The 23,524-nt window shown below is 32.5% G+C and overlaps 1 pseudogene; it reads left to right on the top strand.

Moving 5' to 3' along the window:
• The first annotated feature begins 474 nt into the window (after window positions 1-474).
• Window positions 475-2,764, top strand: LOC123204797 (annotated as a pseudogene).
• Window positions 2,765-23,524: the final 20,760 nt, after the last annotated feature.

Genomic DNA, 23,524 nt, shown 5'->3' on the forward strand with positions numbered 1-23,524 from the left:
TTCTATTTACATAATAGTCATGTATGTATATCTTATATATACATTAGTCACCTTAATTTTATCTCATAAACATTTTAACTCTTAAAATATTACTTTAACACCCATATAACATTTTATATGATGTTTCTTTTATTACTCTTGGAAAAGTGTTAACAAACCCTAGCTAATCAATTATCACTCTCTTAAATGCTTGGTATATTGGTGTGACCTTTTAGGCTCACCGTAACTTACCCGTGAACCCTTTTCAAATGATCCAAAAATATGTCTAGAGCTTTAATGATTATGGAGAACATCTAGCAATGTGCTATAGTCCTCTAAACCATGTTGAAGAAATAATTCATCCAATCTAATTTCCAATCATACATCCCATGTAGATAAGATCCTTCCGTTGTCAAATCTTGATCGAGTCTGGGTTCATAGATCATCAAAACCCTAACTTCGATACTCTACAAATCATCAATCGGTATATTTAGAATGTGTTATCATGAGCATCTTTCGTATGAGTTACATTATACTTTGGTCAAAGATTTTGTGGACCTAAATGGCGTAAGGAGCCAAGAGAGTGTTGTTGGAAATCCCACAGGAGTTTGGGCACCTGATGTTAACCAGAATGCAATCCCACAGACTGGTTCAATTCCTTCTGGAAGCTCAAATGTGGGCATTGCACCACATGGTTCTGATATTCTAGCTACCATTGATTGGAATGAGGCAAATTATATTTGCGGTCAACACAGTGGCAATTTTGCTCTTTCTCTTGCACCAAAAAGTTCAGCTGATATACAACAAGGCCATCTGACATAGGTCAACCCCACGCCATTGGTTTGGGTGGTTATGTTTCTAATGAGTGTCCATTTAGTGCAACTCCTGTAGCAAACGACTCAACTGGTACTTTTTGCTACCGTCGCATTATTCAGCCGAACAAGGTTCGCAGTTCCATGCTTGGTACATTCCATAGGGGCATCAAATGTGATGGCTGTGGTGTTCATCCCATTACCGGAGCTTGATTCAAATCAAAAGTGTAACAAAAATAGTTAAGCGTTGCTTAGTGGCGTGTAATGGAAGTTCTGTATGCACGTTAATCTCTGTTATGCTTTTACGGGAAAGATGATTTTGATCTGTGCAGTACTAGCTTCGCAGCAATGGACAATGAGAATGATTACATTAGATTTGATGAGCCTGTATATTATCAACATCCAAGATCTTGCAAAAGGTTATATGATCATGTATGTATATTCAGTGAGTCGTTTCTTTATTCCATTCTTCTCTTGCATTTATTTTGGATTGAGTTTTTTTTTTTCTATGATTTTGTAGAAACAGAATTATTGGTGTGGTATTCCCACAACACCATATAAGAGTATCCCACCAGTTCTTTTAATGCCATTAGATTTTGGAATCAAGGAAGGTAGGCCAAAGTTAGACAGTCGATTCATTTTGGATGTCAATGTCTCAGATGGGACTATAATGACTCCTTCTACCCCATTCACTAAAATATGAAGGATGCGCAATAGCGGTACTCAAGTATGGCCCCAGGGAACACAACTCATGTGGATCGGCGGAGATAGGTTCAGTGATGCAGTTTCAGTTGATATAAAGGTAGAAATTTTAAATTTGTTGCATTCTGGAAATGTTGTCCAATTCCTTTGCTTTTTAAATAGTTTCTTCACATTGGAATAGGTTTTTGTAATATTTTCAATTTATTACAGGTTCCTGCTAATGGTTTGCCTGTGGATGATGAGCTGGAAATGTCTGTTGATTTTACTGCACCTGAGTTGCCTGGTCGTTATATCTCTTACTGGAGGGTGGCGTCACCATCCGGTTTGAAATTTGGGCAGCGTGTGTGGGTTCTTATCCGGGTATTGCTTGCACGTAAAAGACATATTCATTTCTGTTTCAATTATAAGGTGCCAAATCGAATAACTGAAGGATGGCAATGGTGTTAGCTTTCAAGGCTTAAATTTGAGTTTGCCACCTGTGAGCAATTGGCACAAAAACTGTGAAACTATAGGTATGAATATTCAGCCCGTAGTGGATGGAGGTTTGCAGGTACCTTGCAACTCTTACCCAGTCATTGAACCAGTAAAACCATTGGTTGATGAACAGCCAAAGGAGGAGAATTTCCCTGTAAATGATAGCATACTGGTTGGTAATGGTGGCTTAGCTTCTGCTTCATCATCACCACTGGCTCCATCATCTGTGTCAGATCCCATCATTGATCTCACTGTTGCTGACCTAGCTGAGGCCTCCTTTTCATCTACTCCTCTTACAAGTGTGGCAGCATCATCTGAGGAAATAAGTGATAAAGATGCCGTTAAGCAGACTCTCCTCAAGGAGCTCGTGGTGATGGGCTTCAAGCAGGTTGATTTAGACAAGATCTTGAGGAAGAATGAGAACAACTTGGAGAAATCTTCGAATGATCTCTGTGGTGTTGCTGAGCGGGATCCAATGCTTCAGTTGCAGGAGATGGTGGCTTATGTACTTCAAAACTGTGATGAATTGATGTAGAATTTCATTGTTTTCCTTTTTTTTAATTATTACTGGTTATGGTTTGTCCACTCTTTTCCACTGTCATTTGTTATCCTAGTTGTTTGAAGTTGATGGAGTGGGTGAGCTTCATAAGCCAATTCTTTATCCACGTGTTTGAGTTGAAACAGATTTGAATGAAATGTGGTTGCAGGGATTCTGTGATGAAGAAATGAACAAGAGGCTGCTCGAGAAAAACAACGGAAGTATCAAGCGTGTTGTCATGGATTTTCTGACTGGGTAGTAAATATTATCAATAAATACGGAACACAAAGTGAACTGCTTGTACGTTTCTTTAACCATGTTTGGTAGTTTGGACGTAATTAACTTCGTTAATGTATGCTTATTTAAGTTATCTATTTCGGTGCATGTTTATATATTTCTTGGCACTGTCAATGTTAAAGTTGTTTTATATATATACATGGTGTGCCGGTTCGAGCGAAATCTTAGGTCGGGTCGTGCCTCTGGCTGTTATATAGCGAGTGAGGCCACGACATGACTCAGGGCCCCTTGGGTCAGCCTGCAAAATAAATTTTTTATTTTTTAAAATATGTAAAATTAAATATATATTTTTATTATTTATATTTGCATTCAAAGTATACGAAACTCTAGAATTTAATTGAAAAGACCTAAATTATGGTAGAGATAAACTATTGTAGCATGACTGAAAAATAAGATAAATCAAATATAATGTATAATATTAATCCTAAAATTTTAAAGTATCAAAATATTAAGTTATGATTATTTTTTAATCATTTTTAACATTTCAGTTCTAGTCAATTTCATTATATTATAAATAAAAAAAGTGATGGAACGATTGAAATAAATTTATTTATATAGGCTTAAATAGGAAGAAAAAAACATATAAGAGAAATTATAGAAATAAGTAAAAGTGAAATTAAATATTTTATTTTCATATACCACGTTAGACTCTTAGATGTTTTGATGATGATAAAAATACAAGTTTGAATTACTAATAAGTCCATAAAACGTGTTAAAGTAATTCAAGTTTCACAAAGTGTGAAAAATATAGGAATTGGATGAACAATAGCCAAGGATAAACAATCAGTATAAGGCAAAATTTCACTTGCTAACCAAGTTGTTTATTGCTTGTCTATCATGTCAGTAATGTTTTAGAATTCTATAATAATTTTATATGGTCTGGAACAACCAATACTAATTTTATACCAATTGTTCGGTACTAATTTCAAGCATGGAACGAGATAATTATTTGATACAATGTTCACTTGTTCCAAGATTAAAACAGTCAAAGTTAAGAACAAAGCAAGCAATAGTTAACAAAGGTGTCCCGACCATTCATACAAGTATACTAACCATTCATAGTGCAAAAATTACTTGATGTGCAAGTCACTCATTTGCTTGTTACACATCTCGTTAACCCTTGTAGAATTTTTTAAAACAAAGATGAAAAAGCACGAATGATCAATACATATAGTTGTATCAATCGATACCAGATGGTGGGAGCATTAATTGTTGGCCGTTAGGAACTCAAACCAAGATTGACCTTTATCCATAATTGATGGTATCAATCGTTCCAGAAAGTTGTCCTGACCATTCATGCGTAGATTTCACAAGAAAAATGTCTCTCTCAACTTTCAAATGATACAATTTCATTTTCAATAGCTCTATCAAGTTTTAAGCCTCATTTTTCTTATAAATAGAACAATATTCAAATGGAGAAGAGTTAAAAAAACTTATTGAGCAAACTCCAAGCTATTTCTTCTCATTTCTATTGCATATCATCTCTTTCACAAAGCTTACATTCTAATCTTTGAGAGAAACCAAGTGTGCTTCAATTGTATTCTCAGCCTTAGAGAGGCATTATACACCAAAAGTCTTGTAATAAGATAGTGAGGAGCAAAATCTTGTGATAACTATTGTTAGTGGGAGAAATCCTAAAGAAACTAAGTGTAAAAGACTTTCTATTTGATAGTGTAACTCCGAAGTGGTTTGCTTGGAAAGGTGGACGTAGGATGCTTGCAAGAGAAGCTTCGAACCACTCTAAACTGAGCATTTCTTAACGTTATTCTTTTTTGCTCTCTTTAATTGTTTGTGCAATTAATTTTTTTAAGAACCTATTCACCCCCCTTCTATAGGTTGACTTATCCATTATCAAAGGTTTTATAATTGCTATTAGAGCTTGATTTATAGCATTTTCAAATCTAATGATTTTTAGAGTAAAACGATCTTTACAAGTGGATAGTTCATTAACCTCTGTTTTTGTTGAACCATTTTTATTCAGTGGTGCAAATTATACTCAATGGAAAATTAGAATAAGATTGCATGTTAGGTCCATTGATTATAAATTTTGGAAAATTATTGAGCATGGTGATTTGGTACCAATGGATTCTAGAACTAATGAAACTAAAAATGAATTAGATTACAATAATAAGGATGAGAAAATGATGAGTTTGAACATCAAAGCCATTAACATTTTATTTTATGCTTTGAATGCAACAAAATTTAACATATGATAGCTTGCAATTCAGCTAAGGAAGTTTGGACCATCCTCCAAGTCCAAAATAGAACTCTTTTTCCAAGAATATAAGTTAATTAAGATGAAATCGAGAGAGAATATCATATACATGTACAAAAGATTTTCAAACCTTGTCAATGATCTTAAAGGATTGGGGAAGAAGTTCAAAACTGTAGAGTTAGTCAAGAAAATACTAAGGTCTTTACCCGATTCATGGACTATGAATATCACTACAAATGAAGAATCAAAGGACTTAACAAAAATAGGTATGGATGAACTCATAGGATACCTTCTTACTTATGAGATGAAGAGAAAACTGAAGGAAAAAGAGGTAAAAGTAAAGAGAGATATTGCCTTGAAGGTTAATGACAAAAAGGTTGAGGGAAGAAACTCTTCCATGGATAAAGATGACATAAGTTGCTAGGAAATTTAGCCAAGTTCCTATCAAGGTCCAAGAGGTTTAAAAGAAAAGAACTAGTTAGGAGAGGGAAGAAAGACAGTGAAAAGAGCAATAATGACATAATATGCTACGAGTGCAAAAAGTCAGAGCACATTTGACAAGATTGCCCTCTAAGAAGAAAGAAAAAGGAGAAAAAGGAAAATAGATTGAAGAAGAAAGTCTTTGTGCCACATAGAGTGGAAGCGATGACTCAAGTGATAAGAGTGAGTTAGAAGAACAAAAGGCCAACATATGCTTCATGACCAAGAATGACTCGAAAGATGAGGTAAATGATTCAAACTCATATTCCTTAAATAAATTGTAAGATGCATTTGAATCATTAATGGATGAATATAAGAGCATGCAAATTGAATATAAAATATCAAAGAAACAATTAGTATGCATTAAAAAGGAGCATGACACACTCTTACATGAATATGATAAATTGAAGATAGAGTCATGCCTAAAGGAATTGACATGCATTAAAAAAGAGCATAAAGAGCTAAAAAAGAAAGTTTCAAGTTCAAATGAATTATTTGAAATTTTTAAAATTGGCACTAAAAGGTTGGATGAAATGCTTGCTTCACAAAGGAGTGGTATAAATAAAGAAAGTCTAAGATACAATGGGGGTAACCCCTTTACAAACACATTTAGGCCACTAAAGAAAACACATGCATTACATATGAAATGCAAATTGAGACTTATGTCTCATGTTAACTAAGGAGGAAGACATGTGGCTATGACATAGGAGATTAAGACATGCAAACATTGATGTTTTACAAAAAAACTTTCTGAAAGAAATTTCATAAAAGGTTTGCCAAAGTTGATTTTAAAAAATGAACAAGTGTGTGATTCTTATATGAAATGAAAACAAATTAGAGTTTGTTTTAAACACAAAAATTGTGTTTTAACCTTAAGACCCTTTCTATAGGGTCTTTAAGACATTGATAACTGATAGTGTAGCAAAATTTAAATAAAACAATCTTAAAAACCCCAACTAAGATACCTTTTTTAGACATATAATTCATGAAACATGCAAAAACACTCATAAGGTATTTTAGATTTATACTTGAGTTAATGGCTCTTTCAAACTTCATATGGCTTGAGAGAATGCTATCCAACCCTCATAAGGGTGCCTTGGTATCCACACAGAGTATGAACACAAAAAAGGAAATCCAAGCAAAAAGGTTGTTAGGGTTTTTTGGTTGGATGGACTTATGCTTGTGGGAAAAAGAAAAAGAAGACAAAGCGACTAGGGTTTTGACTTCTGTGTTTTGTTTATCTTATGAAGTGAAAGCATGCCTTTTATATATGTATGTATATATGTATTTAGAGTTCAAGCATGATTGGAATTTAATGGGCACATGGGTTTCTTAAAACACATATGCATGGCTAGCATATGACAAGGCATAATCGACATCCTTAAGACACATGCACGGTTGACATTACTCATGTACACTGACTTGTATGTCCTTATTACATGGTGTTGACTAGTATCATACATGTGCATGGCCGACACCACTTTTTACATGGTACCACTTGACACATGCATATACATGGCCAACACTACTCTACCAATCTACACAATTGGCTTGCATGATGCATGGTCATGCACTTGGTCAAGGCATGGTCAAACCAGACCCTCTCAACCCTATTAGGCAAACCTAGTCCATTCAAGGTTTCTTTATCATCCTTAAACACAAAGATTGTCAACAAATAATCCTTGCCACTAAGTTCAATTCAACTCTTTTATGGGTGTGACCCATAAGTTCTCTATCAAGTTGATAATGTTTGGATTCAGGTCAAATCTAAACATAGACCAAGATTGGCCTTTAGGAAAACATTATGGCTACTTGAATGATAAAGTGTCAGTAGACATCTCTTAAGCTTTTACAATATCACAATTATATACAATTTAACCCTTTTGTCAACTAATATCTCTCAAGATTGAGATATGGAAGAGTGTCTATCTCAGGGGTTCCTTGGTATAAATTGATATACATCAATGACTAATATAGATTAGGCTACAACCTTGTCCCATAGTGGCCACAGATTCAAATAGTCATGGATGTCATTTAGTATTCTCATGTGAGATATTTTCTTCTATGCTCAGGAGTGACAAATCCTTTATCAATCAACCATAGTCTCCACTTATCTCACGATATGGTTTATTACTACCATTATAGTCATCCCAATTATGATAGCACATTGTATAGCGTCAAACTATATTGATCTTTATACGAGATAGTTTAACAACCTTAAATCAAAAGATCACATGCACTTATGGTGTTTACCATTTCCAAACATAAGTTTATAACCAAATTTGTCCAACAATGAAATAAAAATTAAATTCCTCATAAAAGATGGTACCTAAAAATAGTTTTCTAAACATAGTTCAAAACTAGTCTCTAATAACAATTTGATAGTGCCAATACTTTAACATGATTTCTTACTTTAAGTCTGGACTCCAAATCAATTAGTCTGCACTGACTGATTAGGCCCTATAAAAAAGTAGTCATATGAATAGTAACACCACTGTCAATCCACCAATTGTCCTTAGGCACATTAATAAGATTAGATTCATAACACACATAGTCTAGGGCATTACGTTGTTTTTTCTTCCTATTTTCCAACCACTTCTTGAACTTATTATAGTTTGCCTTTATATGACCTTTTTTTTGTAAAAAAACATTTATCCTTCATTTTTACTTTCATCTGAGACTAATATGAATCCTTTCTTTTAAAATTGCTTGTATTCCTTAGAGCATGAATCTCATAACAAGGTTGTACGGGGTTACTCTAACAAACACCTTATCACCTATATTAAACTCAAGATCACGTCTCGTTTAGTCTGAATAACTCTTTTGATGGTCTTAAGTCTATCTTATCTTTTCCCTTATCAATCTCACATCCTCTATTATCCTATGGGTCATCTCGAGTCCCAATGACTATGTCAAGCCATTTCCTTATCTTGATCTACATTTGTTGTCATACAAAGCCTTATATAAACCCATCTGGATAACTTCCTAATAACTATTATTATATGCAGACTCCATCAATGGCAACATATTTATCCAAGTCGTTCCTTTATCTAGGTAACAAGCTTTCAGTATATCTTCGATCACCTAGTTGACTCTCTTAGTCTAACCATTTGTTTAGGTGTGATAAATTATACTGAAAGCTAGTCTCGTACCCAAGGACCTTTGCATACTCTACCAAAAAGCTGAGATGAACCTAGTGTCTCGATATGATACTATTATCTTGGCACCCTATAAAGCCTAACTATCTTCTTAATATAAATCTAACCAAGTTGGTATGTTCTTATGGTGTCCTTAACTGCAATAAAGTGCACTGACTTGGTCAACCAGTCAATTATGACCTATAAGGCATTAAATCCTTTTCTAACCCTTGATAATATGACTACGAAGTCTATTGAGATGTGTTCCCATTTCCATTATAGAATGCTAAAAGGTTATAGCATTTCTAATGGTCTCTGGTGTTTAGCCTTAACTTGCTGACATATTAGACACTTAGCCATAAAATCTGCTATATCTTTTTTCATACTTAACCACCAAAAAGATCTTCTCTGATCTTGATACATCTTCACACTTTAAAGGTGAGTAATGTAAAAAAAATTATGTACCTCGGTAAGGATCTTGCCTTTCAAACTCTAGTCTCAGAGAATATATACTTAGCCTCTGAATCTCTTAATACCTTGAACAATAATGAAATCTATTATAGTACCCTTGATAACTCTTTGTCTGATTTGGACATACTAGTTATCTATCCTCAGGAGTAGGTACTTATTCTTCATGGTTACTTTATTCAACTCCTAATAGTTGAGGCACATGCTCATTGATTCATCTTTCTTTTTCATAGACAAGATTGGTACACCCCATGACGAGTGGCTTGGTGATAATGTTGTTAATTTTCATTATTTTGTTTTCTAATTCCCTTATGTTGTGTGGAAATTTAATTCAATCTAATAGAATTATTTATCTTTTTGTATTTAGGAAACTTTGAATATTTTTGGAGTAAGTTGGGCAAAAAAGATTAAAAATTGGAGTAGACCTATTAATCTATAAAATTGAAATCCTAGCATTCCATTACTAAATATCCATGTGGTTGAAGCGGATTTTTTTGGCTCTCTCTCCTTTGCCTATCTATCTATTCTTTGTACCCTTGTGCCCTAAATATAGAGGCCATCTTATACATACTAGTAAGGCCTAAGTTGATCTCGATATACCTGATAGCTTGGTGAAAGCATATAACATCTTGCATGTCTATTAACTGTCATGTCTTACACACATGCCAGATGGCTTGTTGGACTAACTATTTATGATACCCTGAATGACATATAAAGTTGATAAATCTAGCATTCCATTTGTGAATCTGGATGTGATCATAACTCGGTACCCTTATGCCCTAACATAGCCCATCTGTATAAGTTACTATGACCTAAGATGAAATGGACATATTTGATTCCCTAGTGAAAACATAAGACACTTTATCTTGTATGTCACTTCTGTTATGCCTTGTGCACATGTCATACGACCTATTAGGCTAACTAACTAGGACACCTTGGTCACATGAGGAAATTTGATTGCAGTCTCTTCCTTTACCACATCTATTAATTGAAACTACTATCTAAACCATCTTGGGATGACCTTACTATGAGTACGTATGTGATGTATCCTGCTAACCACGTGAGGAATATCTAAAAGGCCATAATTCCTTACCATATATACCTGAATTAAACTGAACGGTTATGCACCTGGTTGTTAAGTATATGATACATCTTATTAATATCTAGTCCTACTGTCTTCACGTATCTTGCCACTTATGCAAATAACTGGTAGCTATCTAGATGTGAACCACTTCCTTAACTTCTCTAATTTTTTACTTAGATTTGACTCAGTCAAGTTCATGTGTTATCTTTTAGATAGTCAGACACTTCTTCTATCTCCTATTATCTTGTCTTTCCTTACTAAGGCTTCTTTTTCTTTTTTTCCTTCTTTAGTAATATCAACACAACCATAGATCAAAATACATGTGTCTATGCACCTAAATTAGGTTATAATATCTACACACATGCAAACATGCTTAATCACTCAAATCAACATATTTAACAATCTTATATATTAAATTGATAAGATTTACACGTATACATATGTTGTGATTCTAGTGATTCTTATCTTATTTGAAAATTTTCAAACTTGTTGGTGATGCATAGTCATGTGTGCCTCCACACAATAGCATGCATCTCTTTTGAAGCATTTATTAACTCAATTTAATAAATTAAAACAACTAGAATACCTTTGGACTTACCTATGGGCATTATAATTGTTATAATGTTTAATCGCCAAAGTGGTACATTCATTGAAACTCATGAAATATTTTATCAGCTAATGATACATTCTTTAGTTTTGATACCTCATTTAGTTTTGATACAGGTAATGTCTTGACCAAAAGGGGGTTATTGTGTGTATTAAGACTAATGGTAGCATAAGGTTGGTTATATGAAATACATTACTTATGGTCATAAATAAATCCAATACACCTAAAGGTGGTTGTATTTATTCAATTGTCATATGTTTTCTTTTAGAGAGAGGATGAACATTGGTATAGAAAGTTTATTTGCCCAAAAGAGATGTTTCTTACGAAAATCTTTTATTCATAAGATCCTTATATGGTATATAACCTTATATTTTGAGATTCTAATAGCATGCCATTTTCTTGACCCAAAGAAAAGTCTATGGTGATACAATAATGATCCTAATTTAAAATAGCTTATAAGGTTTTGAGGCTATTCTACAATAATGATCCTAATTTAAAATAGCTTATAAGGTTTTGAAGCTATTCTAATTGGTTAATTGTCCATATTACTAACAAGTTACATTGTTTACTTGTGAATTCAGTTACTGTTATAGTGAACAACAACAATGCTACTATTGAGCTTTTGATTGATAGCAATTTTAAGAGATAGAAGTTCGATATGGAATTTATACTCAACATTACTGATATTGATATGGCCTTGCAAGTCGATAAACCTCCAGAAACCACTGATAAGAGTTTCGTAGTTGAGAAAGGGTATTATGCTAAATGGCAAAGATCTAATAGACTCAACATTATTACTATGAAAAGGACTATTGTTGAGTATCTTTTGAGTAACTTGCCAAAGTCCATAAATGTTAAAAGTTTCTTGATATCAATGGATAGAGATATCAAGTTTTCGATCATGCTAAGGCTTTCCATTTGATGAATGAGTTGTTAAGTGCTAGATATGACAACTCTAAAAGGGTTAGGGAATTTATTTTGAAGATTTTAGGGATACAATCAAAGTTGAAAAATCATAATGCTCCCCTTAATGACAATTATATTTTCTATTATACCCTTAATTCTTTGCCTATGGAGTTTACTAAAATTAAAATAGTTTATAACATTAAGAAAGAACTGGATTGGTAATGATTTGATCACCAAATGAGTGGCTAAAGAGAAGAAATTAAAATTAGAGAAGTTAGAAACTGTAAATCTGGTTAGTTCATCTAAAAGTCAATCTAAGGGGAAATGGTTTGAAATTGTATTAAGAGATACTACATTCATATAGGATATTTTTTTTAATAGAGATAATATTGATAAAAGGTTTTATTTGAATGAGATAAGAGAAGAATGAGGATAAGTACATTTTAACGACCATTAGTTGAGTCCTAAGAGATAATACTTATTTCAGATAGTGGGAGCAAAAGTAATTGAGCTCTAACCTATATTAGATAGTAAGAGTAATGATCCTTAATTGTTTGCTTTGTTTATCTCAACCTAGTAGGAGCATTGAGATTAAGATTTAATCAATTTAGATAGTGGGAGCGTTAATCCTCAATTGCATAGGAGTAACAATCCAAAAATACTCTAGTGACGTTTTAAATTGAAAACGAGATTTTCATATCCACTCCCTAAGATAATGAAGAACCTAAAATCATAAAAGAAGTTAACTCATTTCTTATTAAGAAAAATTTTGAGATGCATTGGAAGAAAAGATGAAATATATATAAAACAAACTAATTCTAGATTTTGGTTGACTCACCGCTAGGTCAAAAACCTATTAGAAATAAGTGGATTTTCTGAATCAATCATGAGACAGATGACTCAATAAATAGATATAATTTTATTTTATAACGAAAAACTATACCTAATGAGTAAATATGGATGGTGAAAAAAGGACGTTTTCATCATTTATAAGATTTACTTCAATAAGTACATCTTAACGACCATTAGTTGAGTCTTAAGAGATAACACTTATTTCAGATAGTGGGAGCAAAAGTAATTGAGCTTTAACCTATTTTAGATAGTAGGAGTAATGATCCTTGATTGTTTTCTTTGTTTATCTCAACCTAGTAGGAGCATTGAGATTAAGATTTAATTAATTTAGATAGTGGGAGCATTAATCCTCAATTGCATAGGAGTAAAAGTCCAAAAATACTCTAGTGACGTTTTAAATTGAAAACAAGATTTTCTTATCCACTCCCTAAGATAATGAAGAACCTAAAATCATAAAAGAAGTTAACTCATTTCTTACTAAGAAAAATTTTGAGATGCATTAGAAGAAAAGATGAAATATATATAAAACAAACTAATTCTAGGTTTTGGTTGACTCACTGCTAGGTCAAAAATCTATTGGAAATAAGTGGATTTTCTGAATCAATCATGAGATAGATGGCTTAATAAATATATATAATTTTGTTTTATAACGAAAAACTATACCTAATGAGTAAATATGGATGGTGAGAAAAGGACGTTTTCATCATTTATAAGATTTACTTCAATATGTTTAATTCTACCTATAGTAACACATTTGAATTTAGAATTACACTAGATGAATGTCAAGCCAACTTTCCTTAGTGGAGAACTTAACAAAGAAATCTACATGAACCGAGATATAGATCTCGTTGTTATAGGTCTGAAGCGCAGAGTGTGCAAACTTCAATAATGTTAAATGACCTAAAATTTTCATCCAGATACTGATACTTGAAATTTCATAAGTGTTAATATCTTATGACTTTAAAATAATTAATTAAGACCACCATGTCTATGTAGTCTCATGACAAATTTGCAATTCTATTAATACGTGTGATGATATGTAGACAACTAAAAATGACTTGAAGTAAGTGATACTCATTAAAGGATGGTTGTCTATACTTTTGACTTAAAGGATGTGTGAAAGTAGATTACATATTAGGAATTAAATCCAAAGGGATTATTCAAAGAAACTTTTGACTTTGTCATAAGAGCATAATATTCAAAAGATTCTAGAATAACCAATATGATAAGTTAAGAACTTGTTGATACTCCTATGTCAAGTGACGAATTATTAAACCGAGAGATATGCTCCAAAACTTAAGATAAAAGTAGAGAAATGTCAATGGTTACCTATTCAAATGCTATCAGATGTATTATGTGTGCTATGGTGCTACATGCCCAAACATTTGTTTTTCATTGTTGCGTTGGTTAGTCGATATAAGTCAATATTGAAAAGAGCATTGAAAAGTTGTCTATAGGCTATTGAAATTTTTTAAAAGGCTTTGTGGATTATTGTTTATGTGATTAAGGATTAAATTTGTGTTTGATTGGCTATTGAGATGCCAGTTGGGGAAGTAATTTAGACCAATGCAAATCAAATTCTGGATATATTTTCTTACTCTAAAAAGGTCCATATCTTGGAGCAATAAGAAACAGAGATGAATAGCCTTATCCACAATAGAGGCTGAGTAAATAACTTATTCAGTGATTGTGCAAGAAACTATTTGGTTAAGAAGATTCTTTGTGAATCTCGGTAAATAGGACGATATTATTAGAGCATTAGTTGTCTATTGAAATAAATGATCATGAGTATTATAGGGCAACCAAACATATCAACACTAGATACAATGTTTTTAAGAGACTTTATTTCCAAGAAGGAAATGAGCGTACAATATAATTCTATGCATTGTATAGTCACTGATCCTTTGACTGAGATTGTTCCAAGAAAAAGTATATCTTACACATGTTAAATCTCTTGAACTGGGTAGACTATGATTGATAAGTATTGAGCTTATATATTGTATTGGTGACACAACATCAAAAACCATGACTTCAAGTTCATTTGAACTTGCATCCCGATATTATTGGGTTTTCACTACATACACATCGACAAGATTGTGATGTCGCATAAGTTAGAGATTAACTTACTCATATGAGCAATTGCCTTTGGCGTTGAGATATTATTCTTAGGAAAAGTGATGCTGAAAGAGCATACCAATGGGAGACAAATTTCTCAAGAAAAAATTTATCGAAGTTAAAATGTTATCTTGATGATTGATCAAGATGAGGTCATGAATTAGATATATTTGAAAATGACCAATTTAGATTCCCCACATCTAAACAACTTGTGAATGCTAGATGTGAGTTCTTTATATGAATAAATACCTATAAGCGTGAATATGATTAAGAACTCAGGTTAGGCGCTAGGTGTAGCGACTGAATTAAGATCTATACAGTGTTTGAATGGCATTTAAGAAAATACACACTGTAGCACATGATTCATACCATGTCTGCATAAGTAAGACGGCCAATTAAAGTAGTGAGAGGATGAATCCTTGTTCTCTCACTGTGTGAGACTCTATGAGGATTTCCTCATGTATGACCACACATGATTCAGTCTATGGAATATGAATAAAAAATGGGTAAGTTTAAATTGAGAATTCCAAATAGAAGAAAACACTTATATATATTGCGTGTGTCCATTAGTCAGCTGATCATGTCACTCATATGGGAGAATGGACTTGATCATGAATACATAAGAAAATAACACAATAATAAATGAGGGATTAAAGGGAGCTAGTGTTATGAGTAAGTCTGGGGTGCTGCGAACCTATCACTTTATTTTGTTTTATTTGAGTTGAAAAGGCTATGTTATTCCTAACAGATGCATAGTATTTAGCTCTCAAGTGCAGGTTGCTCACGAGGTTGTACGACACATTTGCTGTTGACTCAAGGAGTCATTATGCTCTTATTTTGATGATAAAAAACTAATATGTCCCAAAGCATATTGACTAATGACTTTACTTGAGTGTGAGTTTAGATTACAAGAATTTACCAAATGCACTTGAAGGAGTTTCAAGATGGAAATGAAATATAAGACTCGAGTGAAAAATTCTTGAAGATTTGAAGAAAAACTCAAGTTTAGGTAGATATGTTTGTAATTTGGAGCATTCGTTTTGATTAGAATATTTATTTGCATGTGATAGCTCACTTGAAAACTTGTTCTCATATATTTCACATTTTGGGTTAAAATGTTGTTTTTCAAACTTATTGGGTTAAGTCAATTTTTTTGTCAAAATTTATTAATTCATTTAAAATGATGAAGTTTTGTGAACTACATTTTCATATCTCAAAGTTGGTTTTGCAAGAATTTTAAAATATGGGTTAAATTGTCACTTTTCAAAGGTTTAAAGGGTAAATTACAAGTTTTCAAAAATTCAAGGGTAAAATGTAATAAAATTTGGTTGACTGAATTTGACCAACTGAATTCTTCGATGGCAGCTTTCGAATTATCTAGAAGCCATGCATTTTGGCTTTCAGAAATTCGGTTAACCAAATTAAATTTAGTCGACCGAATTTTGGTTTGAATTTTACGTTTTCTGAAAAATTTAAATGACTAATTTTTGTGCACAATGGTAACTTTCCTCATTTTCCCCTATATAAACCCAATCAAATTCAATTTTTAAAAACTTTTGCCATTAAGAACTTTCACATATTTGAGAGCAAATTAGTTTTGAACTATTCACTTACAAATTGTCTTCTCTAATCAAAACCCTTGCTCATACACTTTGTTATTTCATTTGCATTGGGTTGTACTAAGCTTAAACTTTCATATACACTATTGAGAGAGATTGAATTTCAAAGTCATATTAAAATTCATACTATAAAAGAGTGAAGTTCACTCTTGGAGAGATTAGAAAATTTCTAGTGAGAGAAATTGAACTCTAACATTTGTAAAGGTTAATAGCACCTTGGAAGCTATTTTATTGTGAAAAAACGTTTGGTTGAGTTTTTGGTCAACCAAAAATTAGTGGAATACTCCAAAGGATATAACTTGGAGGAGTAGAGGAATGGACGTAGGTCGGGTTATGTCGAATTATTATATATCTCGTCATTTTGTGTTATGTTTTTTTTATTGTATTGATTATTTGAAATATTTTCGTCATTTTCATAAATTGCATTAAAAATAGGCAACATTCATTGATTTGATTAAATTAGTTTAATTAGGTAAAGATTGTTTTAAATTGCCTAATTCACCCCCCCTCCCCCCTCTTAGGCCATTTGATCCATCAATTGGTATCAGAGCAAGGTTGCTTATTCTATAAACTTAACCGTTTCGAGCAAAGGCTATGAACCTAGGAAAATGTCATACCGTTAGTGAAGAGTTTGCCTCTAATAGACCGCCATTATTTAATGGCATCAGATATGCCCATTAGAAAAATCGTATGTTGATTTTCCTTCAAAGTGATTATGAATTGTGGGATGTAGTGTAAGATGGACCTTTTGTTTCTATAAAAGAAGTAGATGGAAAACAAGTGCCCAAAACTAAGGAAAAAATGACTCCTTAAGATAAGAAAAATATTGTCATTAATGCTAGAGCTATTAATGTGTTATATTGTGCATTAAATGAATATAACTTTAACAAGGTACAAGCTTGTACCTTAACTAAAAAAATTTGGGAATTATTGATGGTGTCAAATGAGGGAACTTCACAAGTCAAAGAGACTAAAATTAGTATGCTCACACACTCATATGAGTTATTTAAGATGAATGAAGATGAAACTATTAGTGACATGTTTGATAGATTTATTACTATTGTGAATGAATTGAAAAAGCTTGGTAAAGTTTATACTAACTAAGAAAATGTCAAGAAACTTCTTAAGTGTTTGCCTCTTTCTTGGGATCCCAAAGTGATAGCAATCAAAGAAGCTAAAGATGTTAAGACTTTACCTCTTGAAGAGCTTTTAGGTTCACTTCTCACTCATGAGCTTACTATGAAGCAACGACAAATTGAAGAAATGGAAAAGAAGAAAAACAACATCGTCTTCAAATAACCTATCAAAGAGAATGAAAAGCTCCTAGAAGAACAAGAAGAGACATCAAATGATAAAGATGAAGACATTGCACCCTTGACTAGAAAGATTGGAAAGCTTCTAAGAAATAGAAAGTTAAGAAGAAATGGAAACTTCAGAAAAATGGAGGTTTTTAAAGGTGAAAAAGGAGAAAGATAAAGGAGAGAACAAGTTGTGTGCTATGAATGTAAGAAGTCGAGGCACATTAAATATGATTGTCTTCTCCTCAAAATTCCTAGATAAAAAAAGAAAGCAATGAAGGCTACGTGGGATGATAGCGACGAAAGTGAATCCGAAAAGTAGGATAATAAAGTAGTCAACATGTGTTTCATGGTAATTACAAATAACGAGATAATTAACTCTAGCTCATCTAATACTTATGATGATTTAGATGATAAAATGATGAGATAGATGAAAACCCCTCATATGAAAAGTTATATGAAACACTCGAAAAGATGAATGAAAAACTTGCTCTTTGTATGTCTAAAAATGCAACTCTTAGAAAGAAAAATTTTAACTTAGAAAAGGAAAATGAGTCGTTAAAGAAAGAAAATTAAACTCTTAACCAAAAAATTTTTAAGCTTAAAGGAAAAGAAAATGAAGAAAACAAGTGTTCCATTTTTGAAAAAAAAAAACAAAAGTTTGAAAATGATCTTTGCATAACTAAAAAGGAAAAAGAAATTATAGAAAGTGAAATTGAAGTTTTAAAAAGAGGAGCAAAGGATTTAAGTGAAATAGTTTTAAAATTTAAAAATGGAAAGGATATTCTTGATAAAATGCTTGATGTACAAAGATGAGTTTGAAACAAAAGAGGACTTGGTTATAAACCTTTTATCAAAGCAAAATACTTAAAAAATTATTTTGTTAAAGCTTCAACTTCAAGTGAATCAAATATAACTTACAATTATTGTGAAAATAAAGGTCATATCTCATCATCTTGCCTAATTCAAAAGAAACATCATATGGGCACTAAGAAAGTGTAGGTTCCTAAGGGAACAACAACTAACCACCAAGGACCTAACATGATTTAGGTACCTAAGACAATTTCTTGAATCTCTCATTGTGTTTAGGAACCAAAAAACAAAAAGAAGAAAAGCAAATGGTTCCTAGATAATGCTTGCTCAAGACACATGACCGAAGATATTTCACTTTTCTCAACAATAAGTAAGAAAGATGGAGGACATGTCACCTTTGGAGATAACTCAAAGGGTAAAATTATTGGCATTGGAGATATTGGTAACAACTCTCACATTATTATTGAAAATGTTCTTTTGGTGTATAGTCTTAAGCATAATCTCCTTAGCATTAGTCAACTATGCGATAAAGGATTTAGAGTTATTTTTTAGCCAAGTAGTTACATTATAGAAAATATGAATGATAGAAAAACAATTTGTGTAGGAAATAGAAATGGAAATGTTTACACTATAGATTTAGAAAATGCATCTTATGAAATTCTACGTTTCTTCGCATTGCATAAAAATAGTTGGTTGTGACATAGAAGATTAGGTCATGCTAGCATGGACTTGATTTCAAAAATCTCCAAGAAAGAGTTTGTCAAAGGTCTTCCAAAAATAGATTTTGTTAAAGATAAAATTTGTGATGCATGTCAATTTGGCAAACAAACAAAAAATTCTTTTAAAAGTAAAACTCATATTTCCACATCTAGGTCTTTACAACTTCTTCATATTGATCTTTTTGGTCCTTCAAGAACTGCAAGCCTAAGTGAAAAACATTATGCTTTTGTTATTATTGATGATTTTTCAAGATTCACTTGGATACTTTTTCTTGCATCAAAAGATGAAGCCCTCTATGCATTTTCAAAATTTTTCAAAAAAATACAAAAAGAAAAAGAAATACATATTTCTTGTATTAGAAGTGATCATGAAGGAGAATTTGAAAATCATTTATTTGAAAACTTTTGTGATGAGCATGGTATTGAACATCAATTCTCTTGTCCTAGAACTTCTCAACAAAATGGTGTTATTAAAAGAAAGAATAGGACAATTTAAGAAATTGTTAGAACCATGTTAAATGAAAAAACTTTATCTCAATATTTTTGGGCGAAAGTCGTAAACACCGCATGCTATGTTTTAAATTGTGTTTTAATAAGACCATCTTTAGATAAAACTCCATATAAATTTTGGAAAAACAAAAAACCAAACATTGGTTATTTTAAAGTTTTTGGATGCAAATGCTTTATTTTGAACACAAAAGAAAACTTAGGAAAATTTGATTCAAAATCAAACATTGGCATCTTTCTTGGATATTCATCATCTAGTAAAACATATAGAGTGTTTAACAAAAGGACACTAGTAGTCGAGGAATCCATGCATGTTATTCTTGATGAATCTAATCCTTCAACTAGTGTGCAAGTTGATATTAATGATGATCAAGTTAAGAATTGAGACCAAGCAAAAATTCATGATTTGCCAAATGATATTAAGGATGAAACAAAATAAGAGCCAAAACATGAAGAAGATAAAGATAAAGATCTTCCTAAGGCTTGAAGGTATGCAAATGCTCATCCTAAAGAATTAATTATTGGTAAGGAAAATCAAGGTGTTAAAACTTGATTATCCTTTAATCTTTGTAATAATTTTACATTTCTTTCACAATTTGAACCAAGAACATTTCATGATGCATTAAATGATAAGTTTTGGATTTTAGTCATGCAAGACGAACTAAATCAATTCAAAAGAAATAATATTTGGGAACTAGTCCCTCGTTCGGATCAACAATCCGTTATTGGCACAAAATGAATTTTTAGAAACAAAATGGATGAATCCAGAGTGGTTGTTAGAAATAAAGCTAGATTAGTGGCTCAAGGCTACAACCAAGAAGAGGGAATAAATTTTGAAGAAACTTTTGCACCGATAGCTAGACTAGAATCCATTAAGATGCTTTTGGCATTTACATGTTCTAAAAATTTTATTTTATATCAAATGGATGTCAAAAGTGCTTTGTTAAATGGATTTATCTTGGAGGAAGTTTATGTTGAACAACCTCCCGGGTTTGAAAGTCATGATTTTCTAAACCATGTTTTAAAACTTCAAAAAACTCTTTATGGTTTAAAACAAGCACCTCGAGCATGATATGAACGTTTGAGTAAATTCTTGCTTGAAGAAGGCTTTTGCATTAGAAAAGTAGATACTGCATTGTTTATTAAGAGAAAAGAAAATGATATACTTTTGGTTCAAATTTATGTTTATTAAGAGAAAAGAAAATGATATACTAATGTCTCTTTGTGTGAAGAATTTTCTAATCTCATGAGTAAAGAATTTGAAATGAGCATGATGGGAGAACTCAAGTATTTTTTCAGACTTAATATCAAGTAAAGCAAAGAAGGTATCTTCATCAACCAATTTTCATACATCAAGGACTTATTAAAGAAGTTTGGCATAGAAGGACTAAAAGCCTCAAGTACACCAATGAGCTCAACTATCAAGCTCACTAAAGATGAAAATGGGCCAAACATTGATGTTAAAACGTATAGAGGTATGATTGTCTCTCTTTTATATTTAACAGCTAGTAAACCTGACATTATGTTCAGTGTATCCTTATGTGCTCTATTCCAATCATGTCCCAAGGTATCTCATTTAAAAGCCCTTAAAAGAATCTTCAAATATTTACATAGCACTAGATTTTTAGGCTTGTGGTATCCTAGAGAACTTTCTTTTGACCTAGTGAGCTATTTAGATACCGACTTTGCTGGGAGCCAAGTCGATAGAAAAAGTAGTAGTGATACTTGTCATTTTCTAGGTCATGCATTAGTTTTATAGTTTTCAAGAAAATAAAACTTTGTAGCTTTATCGACCACAGAAGCAGAATATATTGCTGCTGGTAGTTATTATGCCCAAGCCTTGTGGATGCAATAAACCCTTAGGGATTATGGAGTTAGCCTATCTAAAACTCCAATCTTGTGTGACAACACAAGTGCTATTAGCTTATCCAAAAATCCCATTCAACACTCTCGAACCAAGCATATAGAAATTAGATATCATTTTATTCGATACCATGTTCAAAAGAGTGATTTTTGTCTTGACTTTATATCCACCGAAAATCAACTTATAGACATTTTTACAAAACCTCTTGGAGAAGAACATTTTTGCAAAATTAGGGGTGAGCTTAGTATCATGGAATCACCACATTAGCATTTGCACTTAAATATTATTGTGATTATGGTGTTTTGGTTGATTTAAAAGTGTCAATATATGATTTATGCATCATTTCATATTTAACCATATTTGATAGTTTTCTTGTACCAATTATTCTTGCATTGATTTTTTAATGTGTTTGATTTAAATTTTCATCATATTTTTGCATCAAATTATATTGCATTTCATGCATTTTGAATCAACATTGCATAGTTAAATCATTTGAACTCATTTATGTTCATATTGAAACAACAAAATGCATAAAAAGATTAACCTGAATTTTGCACAATTCGGAAACTGGATTGCAAAATTCGGTCAACCAAATTGGCCGAATTTCAGTGTATAAGGGCAGTAAAACTTTCATTTTCTTTTCTCATAAACCTTAAGCCCTTATTCTATTTTCTCTCAACCGAATTGCTTTAAGCTTGCCTTAATCTGCTTCAACTCCAAGTTTTTTTTGCATTAAGTCAACTAAAAACCTTGTTTCTACTTGTTTTAACCCAAAATTCCCTTCCAAAAACACCACATTTTGCCCTAAATCCCCCCAAATCTTATTAAACTATAAACCCTAGTTTTTTAACTTTCATCCAAAATCCCCAAATTTTGTTGATTTTTCATCAAATTGACCACAAAATCGTCACTCCCAGCATCATTCTTCGAAGTTCCAAACATCAATTTTTAAATTTCATACCCATTTTCGGTCAACTGTTTTGACTTCCAAATATACCATTATCATCCTATCATCATTTCCAACTGTGGTATGCACTTAGTTTTCCAATTTGAGTTCATTTGTACGAAATTATGATTTTACCCTTGTACGTACATTTGTGTGGTATTTCCTTTCTTGCTCTCTGTTTTATCTTTTAAGAATTTTCAATTTGTAATTTGTTAGCATAGGTCGTTAGAATTTGTGTATATATTGTGTATATTCTCATATTTTGCAATTATGGTTAACACTCATCGTAGTAGTTCTATGCATGCCTTTTGGTCATTTAAAAATGTCAGTATTAGATCTTTAGTACCTATCGATCAACCCGAGCCTTCAAAGGCTCCTTTTGATCATACCTTTTTTTGTTCTGCCCAAGTTACTACGACTTATGCTGATCGTTATAGTTGTCGTGGTTTGTGTAAATTCAACCTTAGAACTCTTTTTAATAGATTTCGATGTACTCGTTTTGTCACTTTAGGTGGTTATGTTTATCCTACCCTTGTTCGTGAATTTTATGCAAACATGAAGTTTGATCGGCTTCATAACGAAGCCACCTCTTTTGTCCGAGGCCATGTTATTCATTTCTCTTCTGCCAGCCTTCGTGTCACCTTAGGTCTTCCCGTTGTTTGTGGCCCTTTACTTCCCTCTTGAGGGTGGCATTTCACTACCTATTATATCTTAATACCCTTTAATCTATGACGGGCAATCCTGACCAAGATGTCGTTATTTGTCTGCCACATAGGCATCTTACTCTATCTGCTCGTCTCCTTTATAACATTATTGGTTACACTCTTGTGTCGAAATCTGGTCACTTCAATGAAGTTAGCATGGTTAGCTTCTATCTCATCTCGTATCTCATCCAAGGGTCTCCTATAGACCTTTGTCATGTCTTTCTTGATCTGATGGTCTCTACTCTCTCTCATCGCACCCATCTTTTACCTCATGCACCTATTATCATATTAATCTTTCGGAGGCGGGAGTTTCCTTCCTTGAGGAGCCAAATGCTGAAGATTCTGCTGATCTATATACTACTTCCAACCTTCATGCTATAGGCTTACG

Source organism: Mangifera indica, chromosome 20, assembly GCF_011075055.1.
Source record: "Mangifera indica cultivar Alphonso chromosome 20, CATAS_Mindica_2.1, whole genome shotgun sequence".
In the NCBI taxonomy this organism is placed as follows: Eukaryota; Viridiplantae; Streptophyta; class Magnoliopsida; order Sapindales; family Anacardiaceae; genus Mangifera; species Mangifera indica.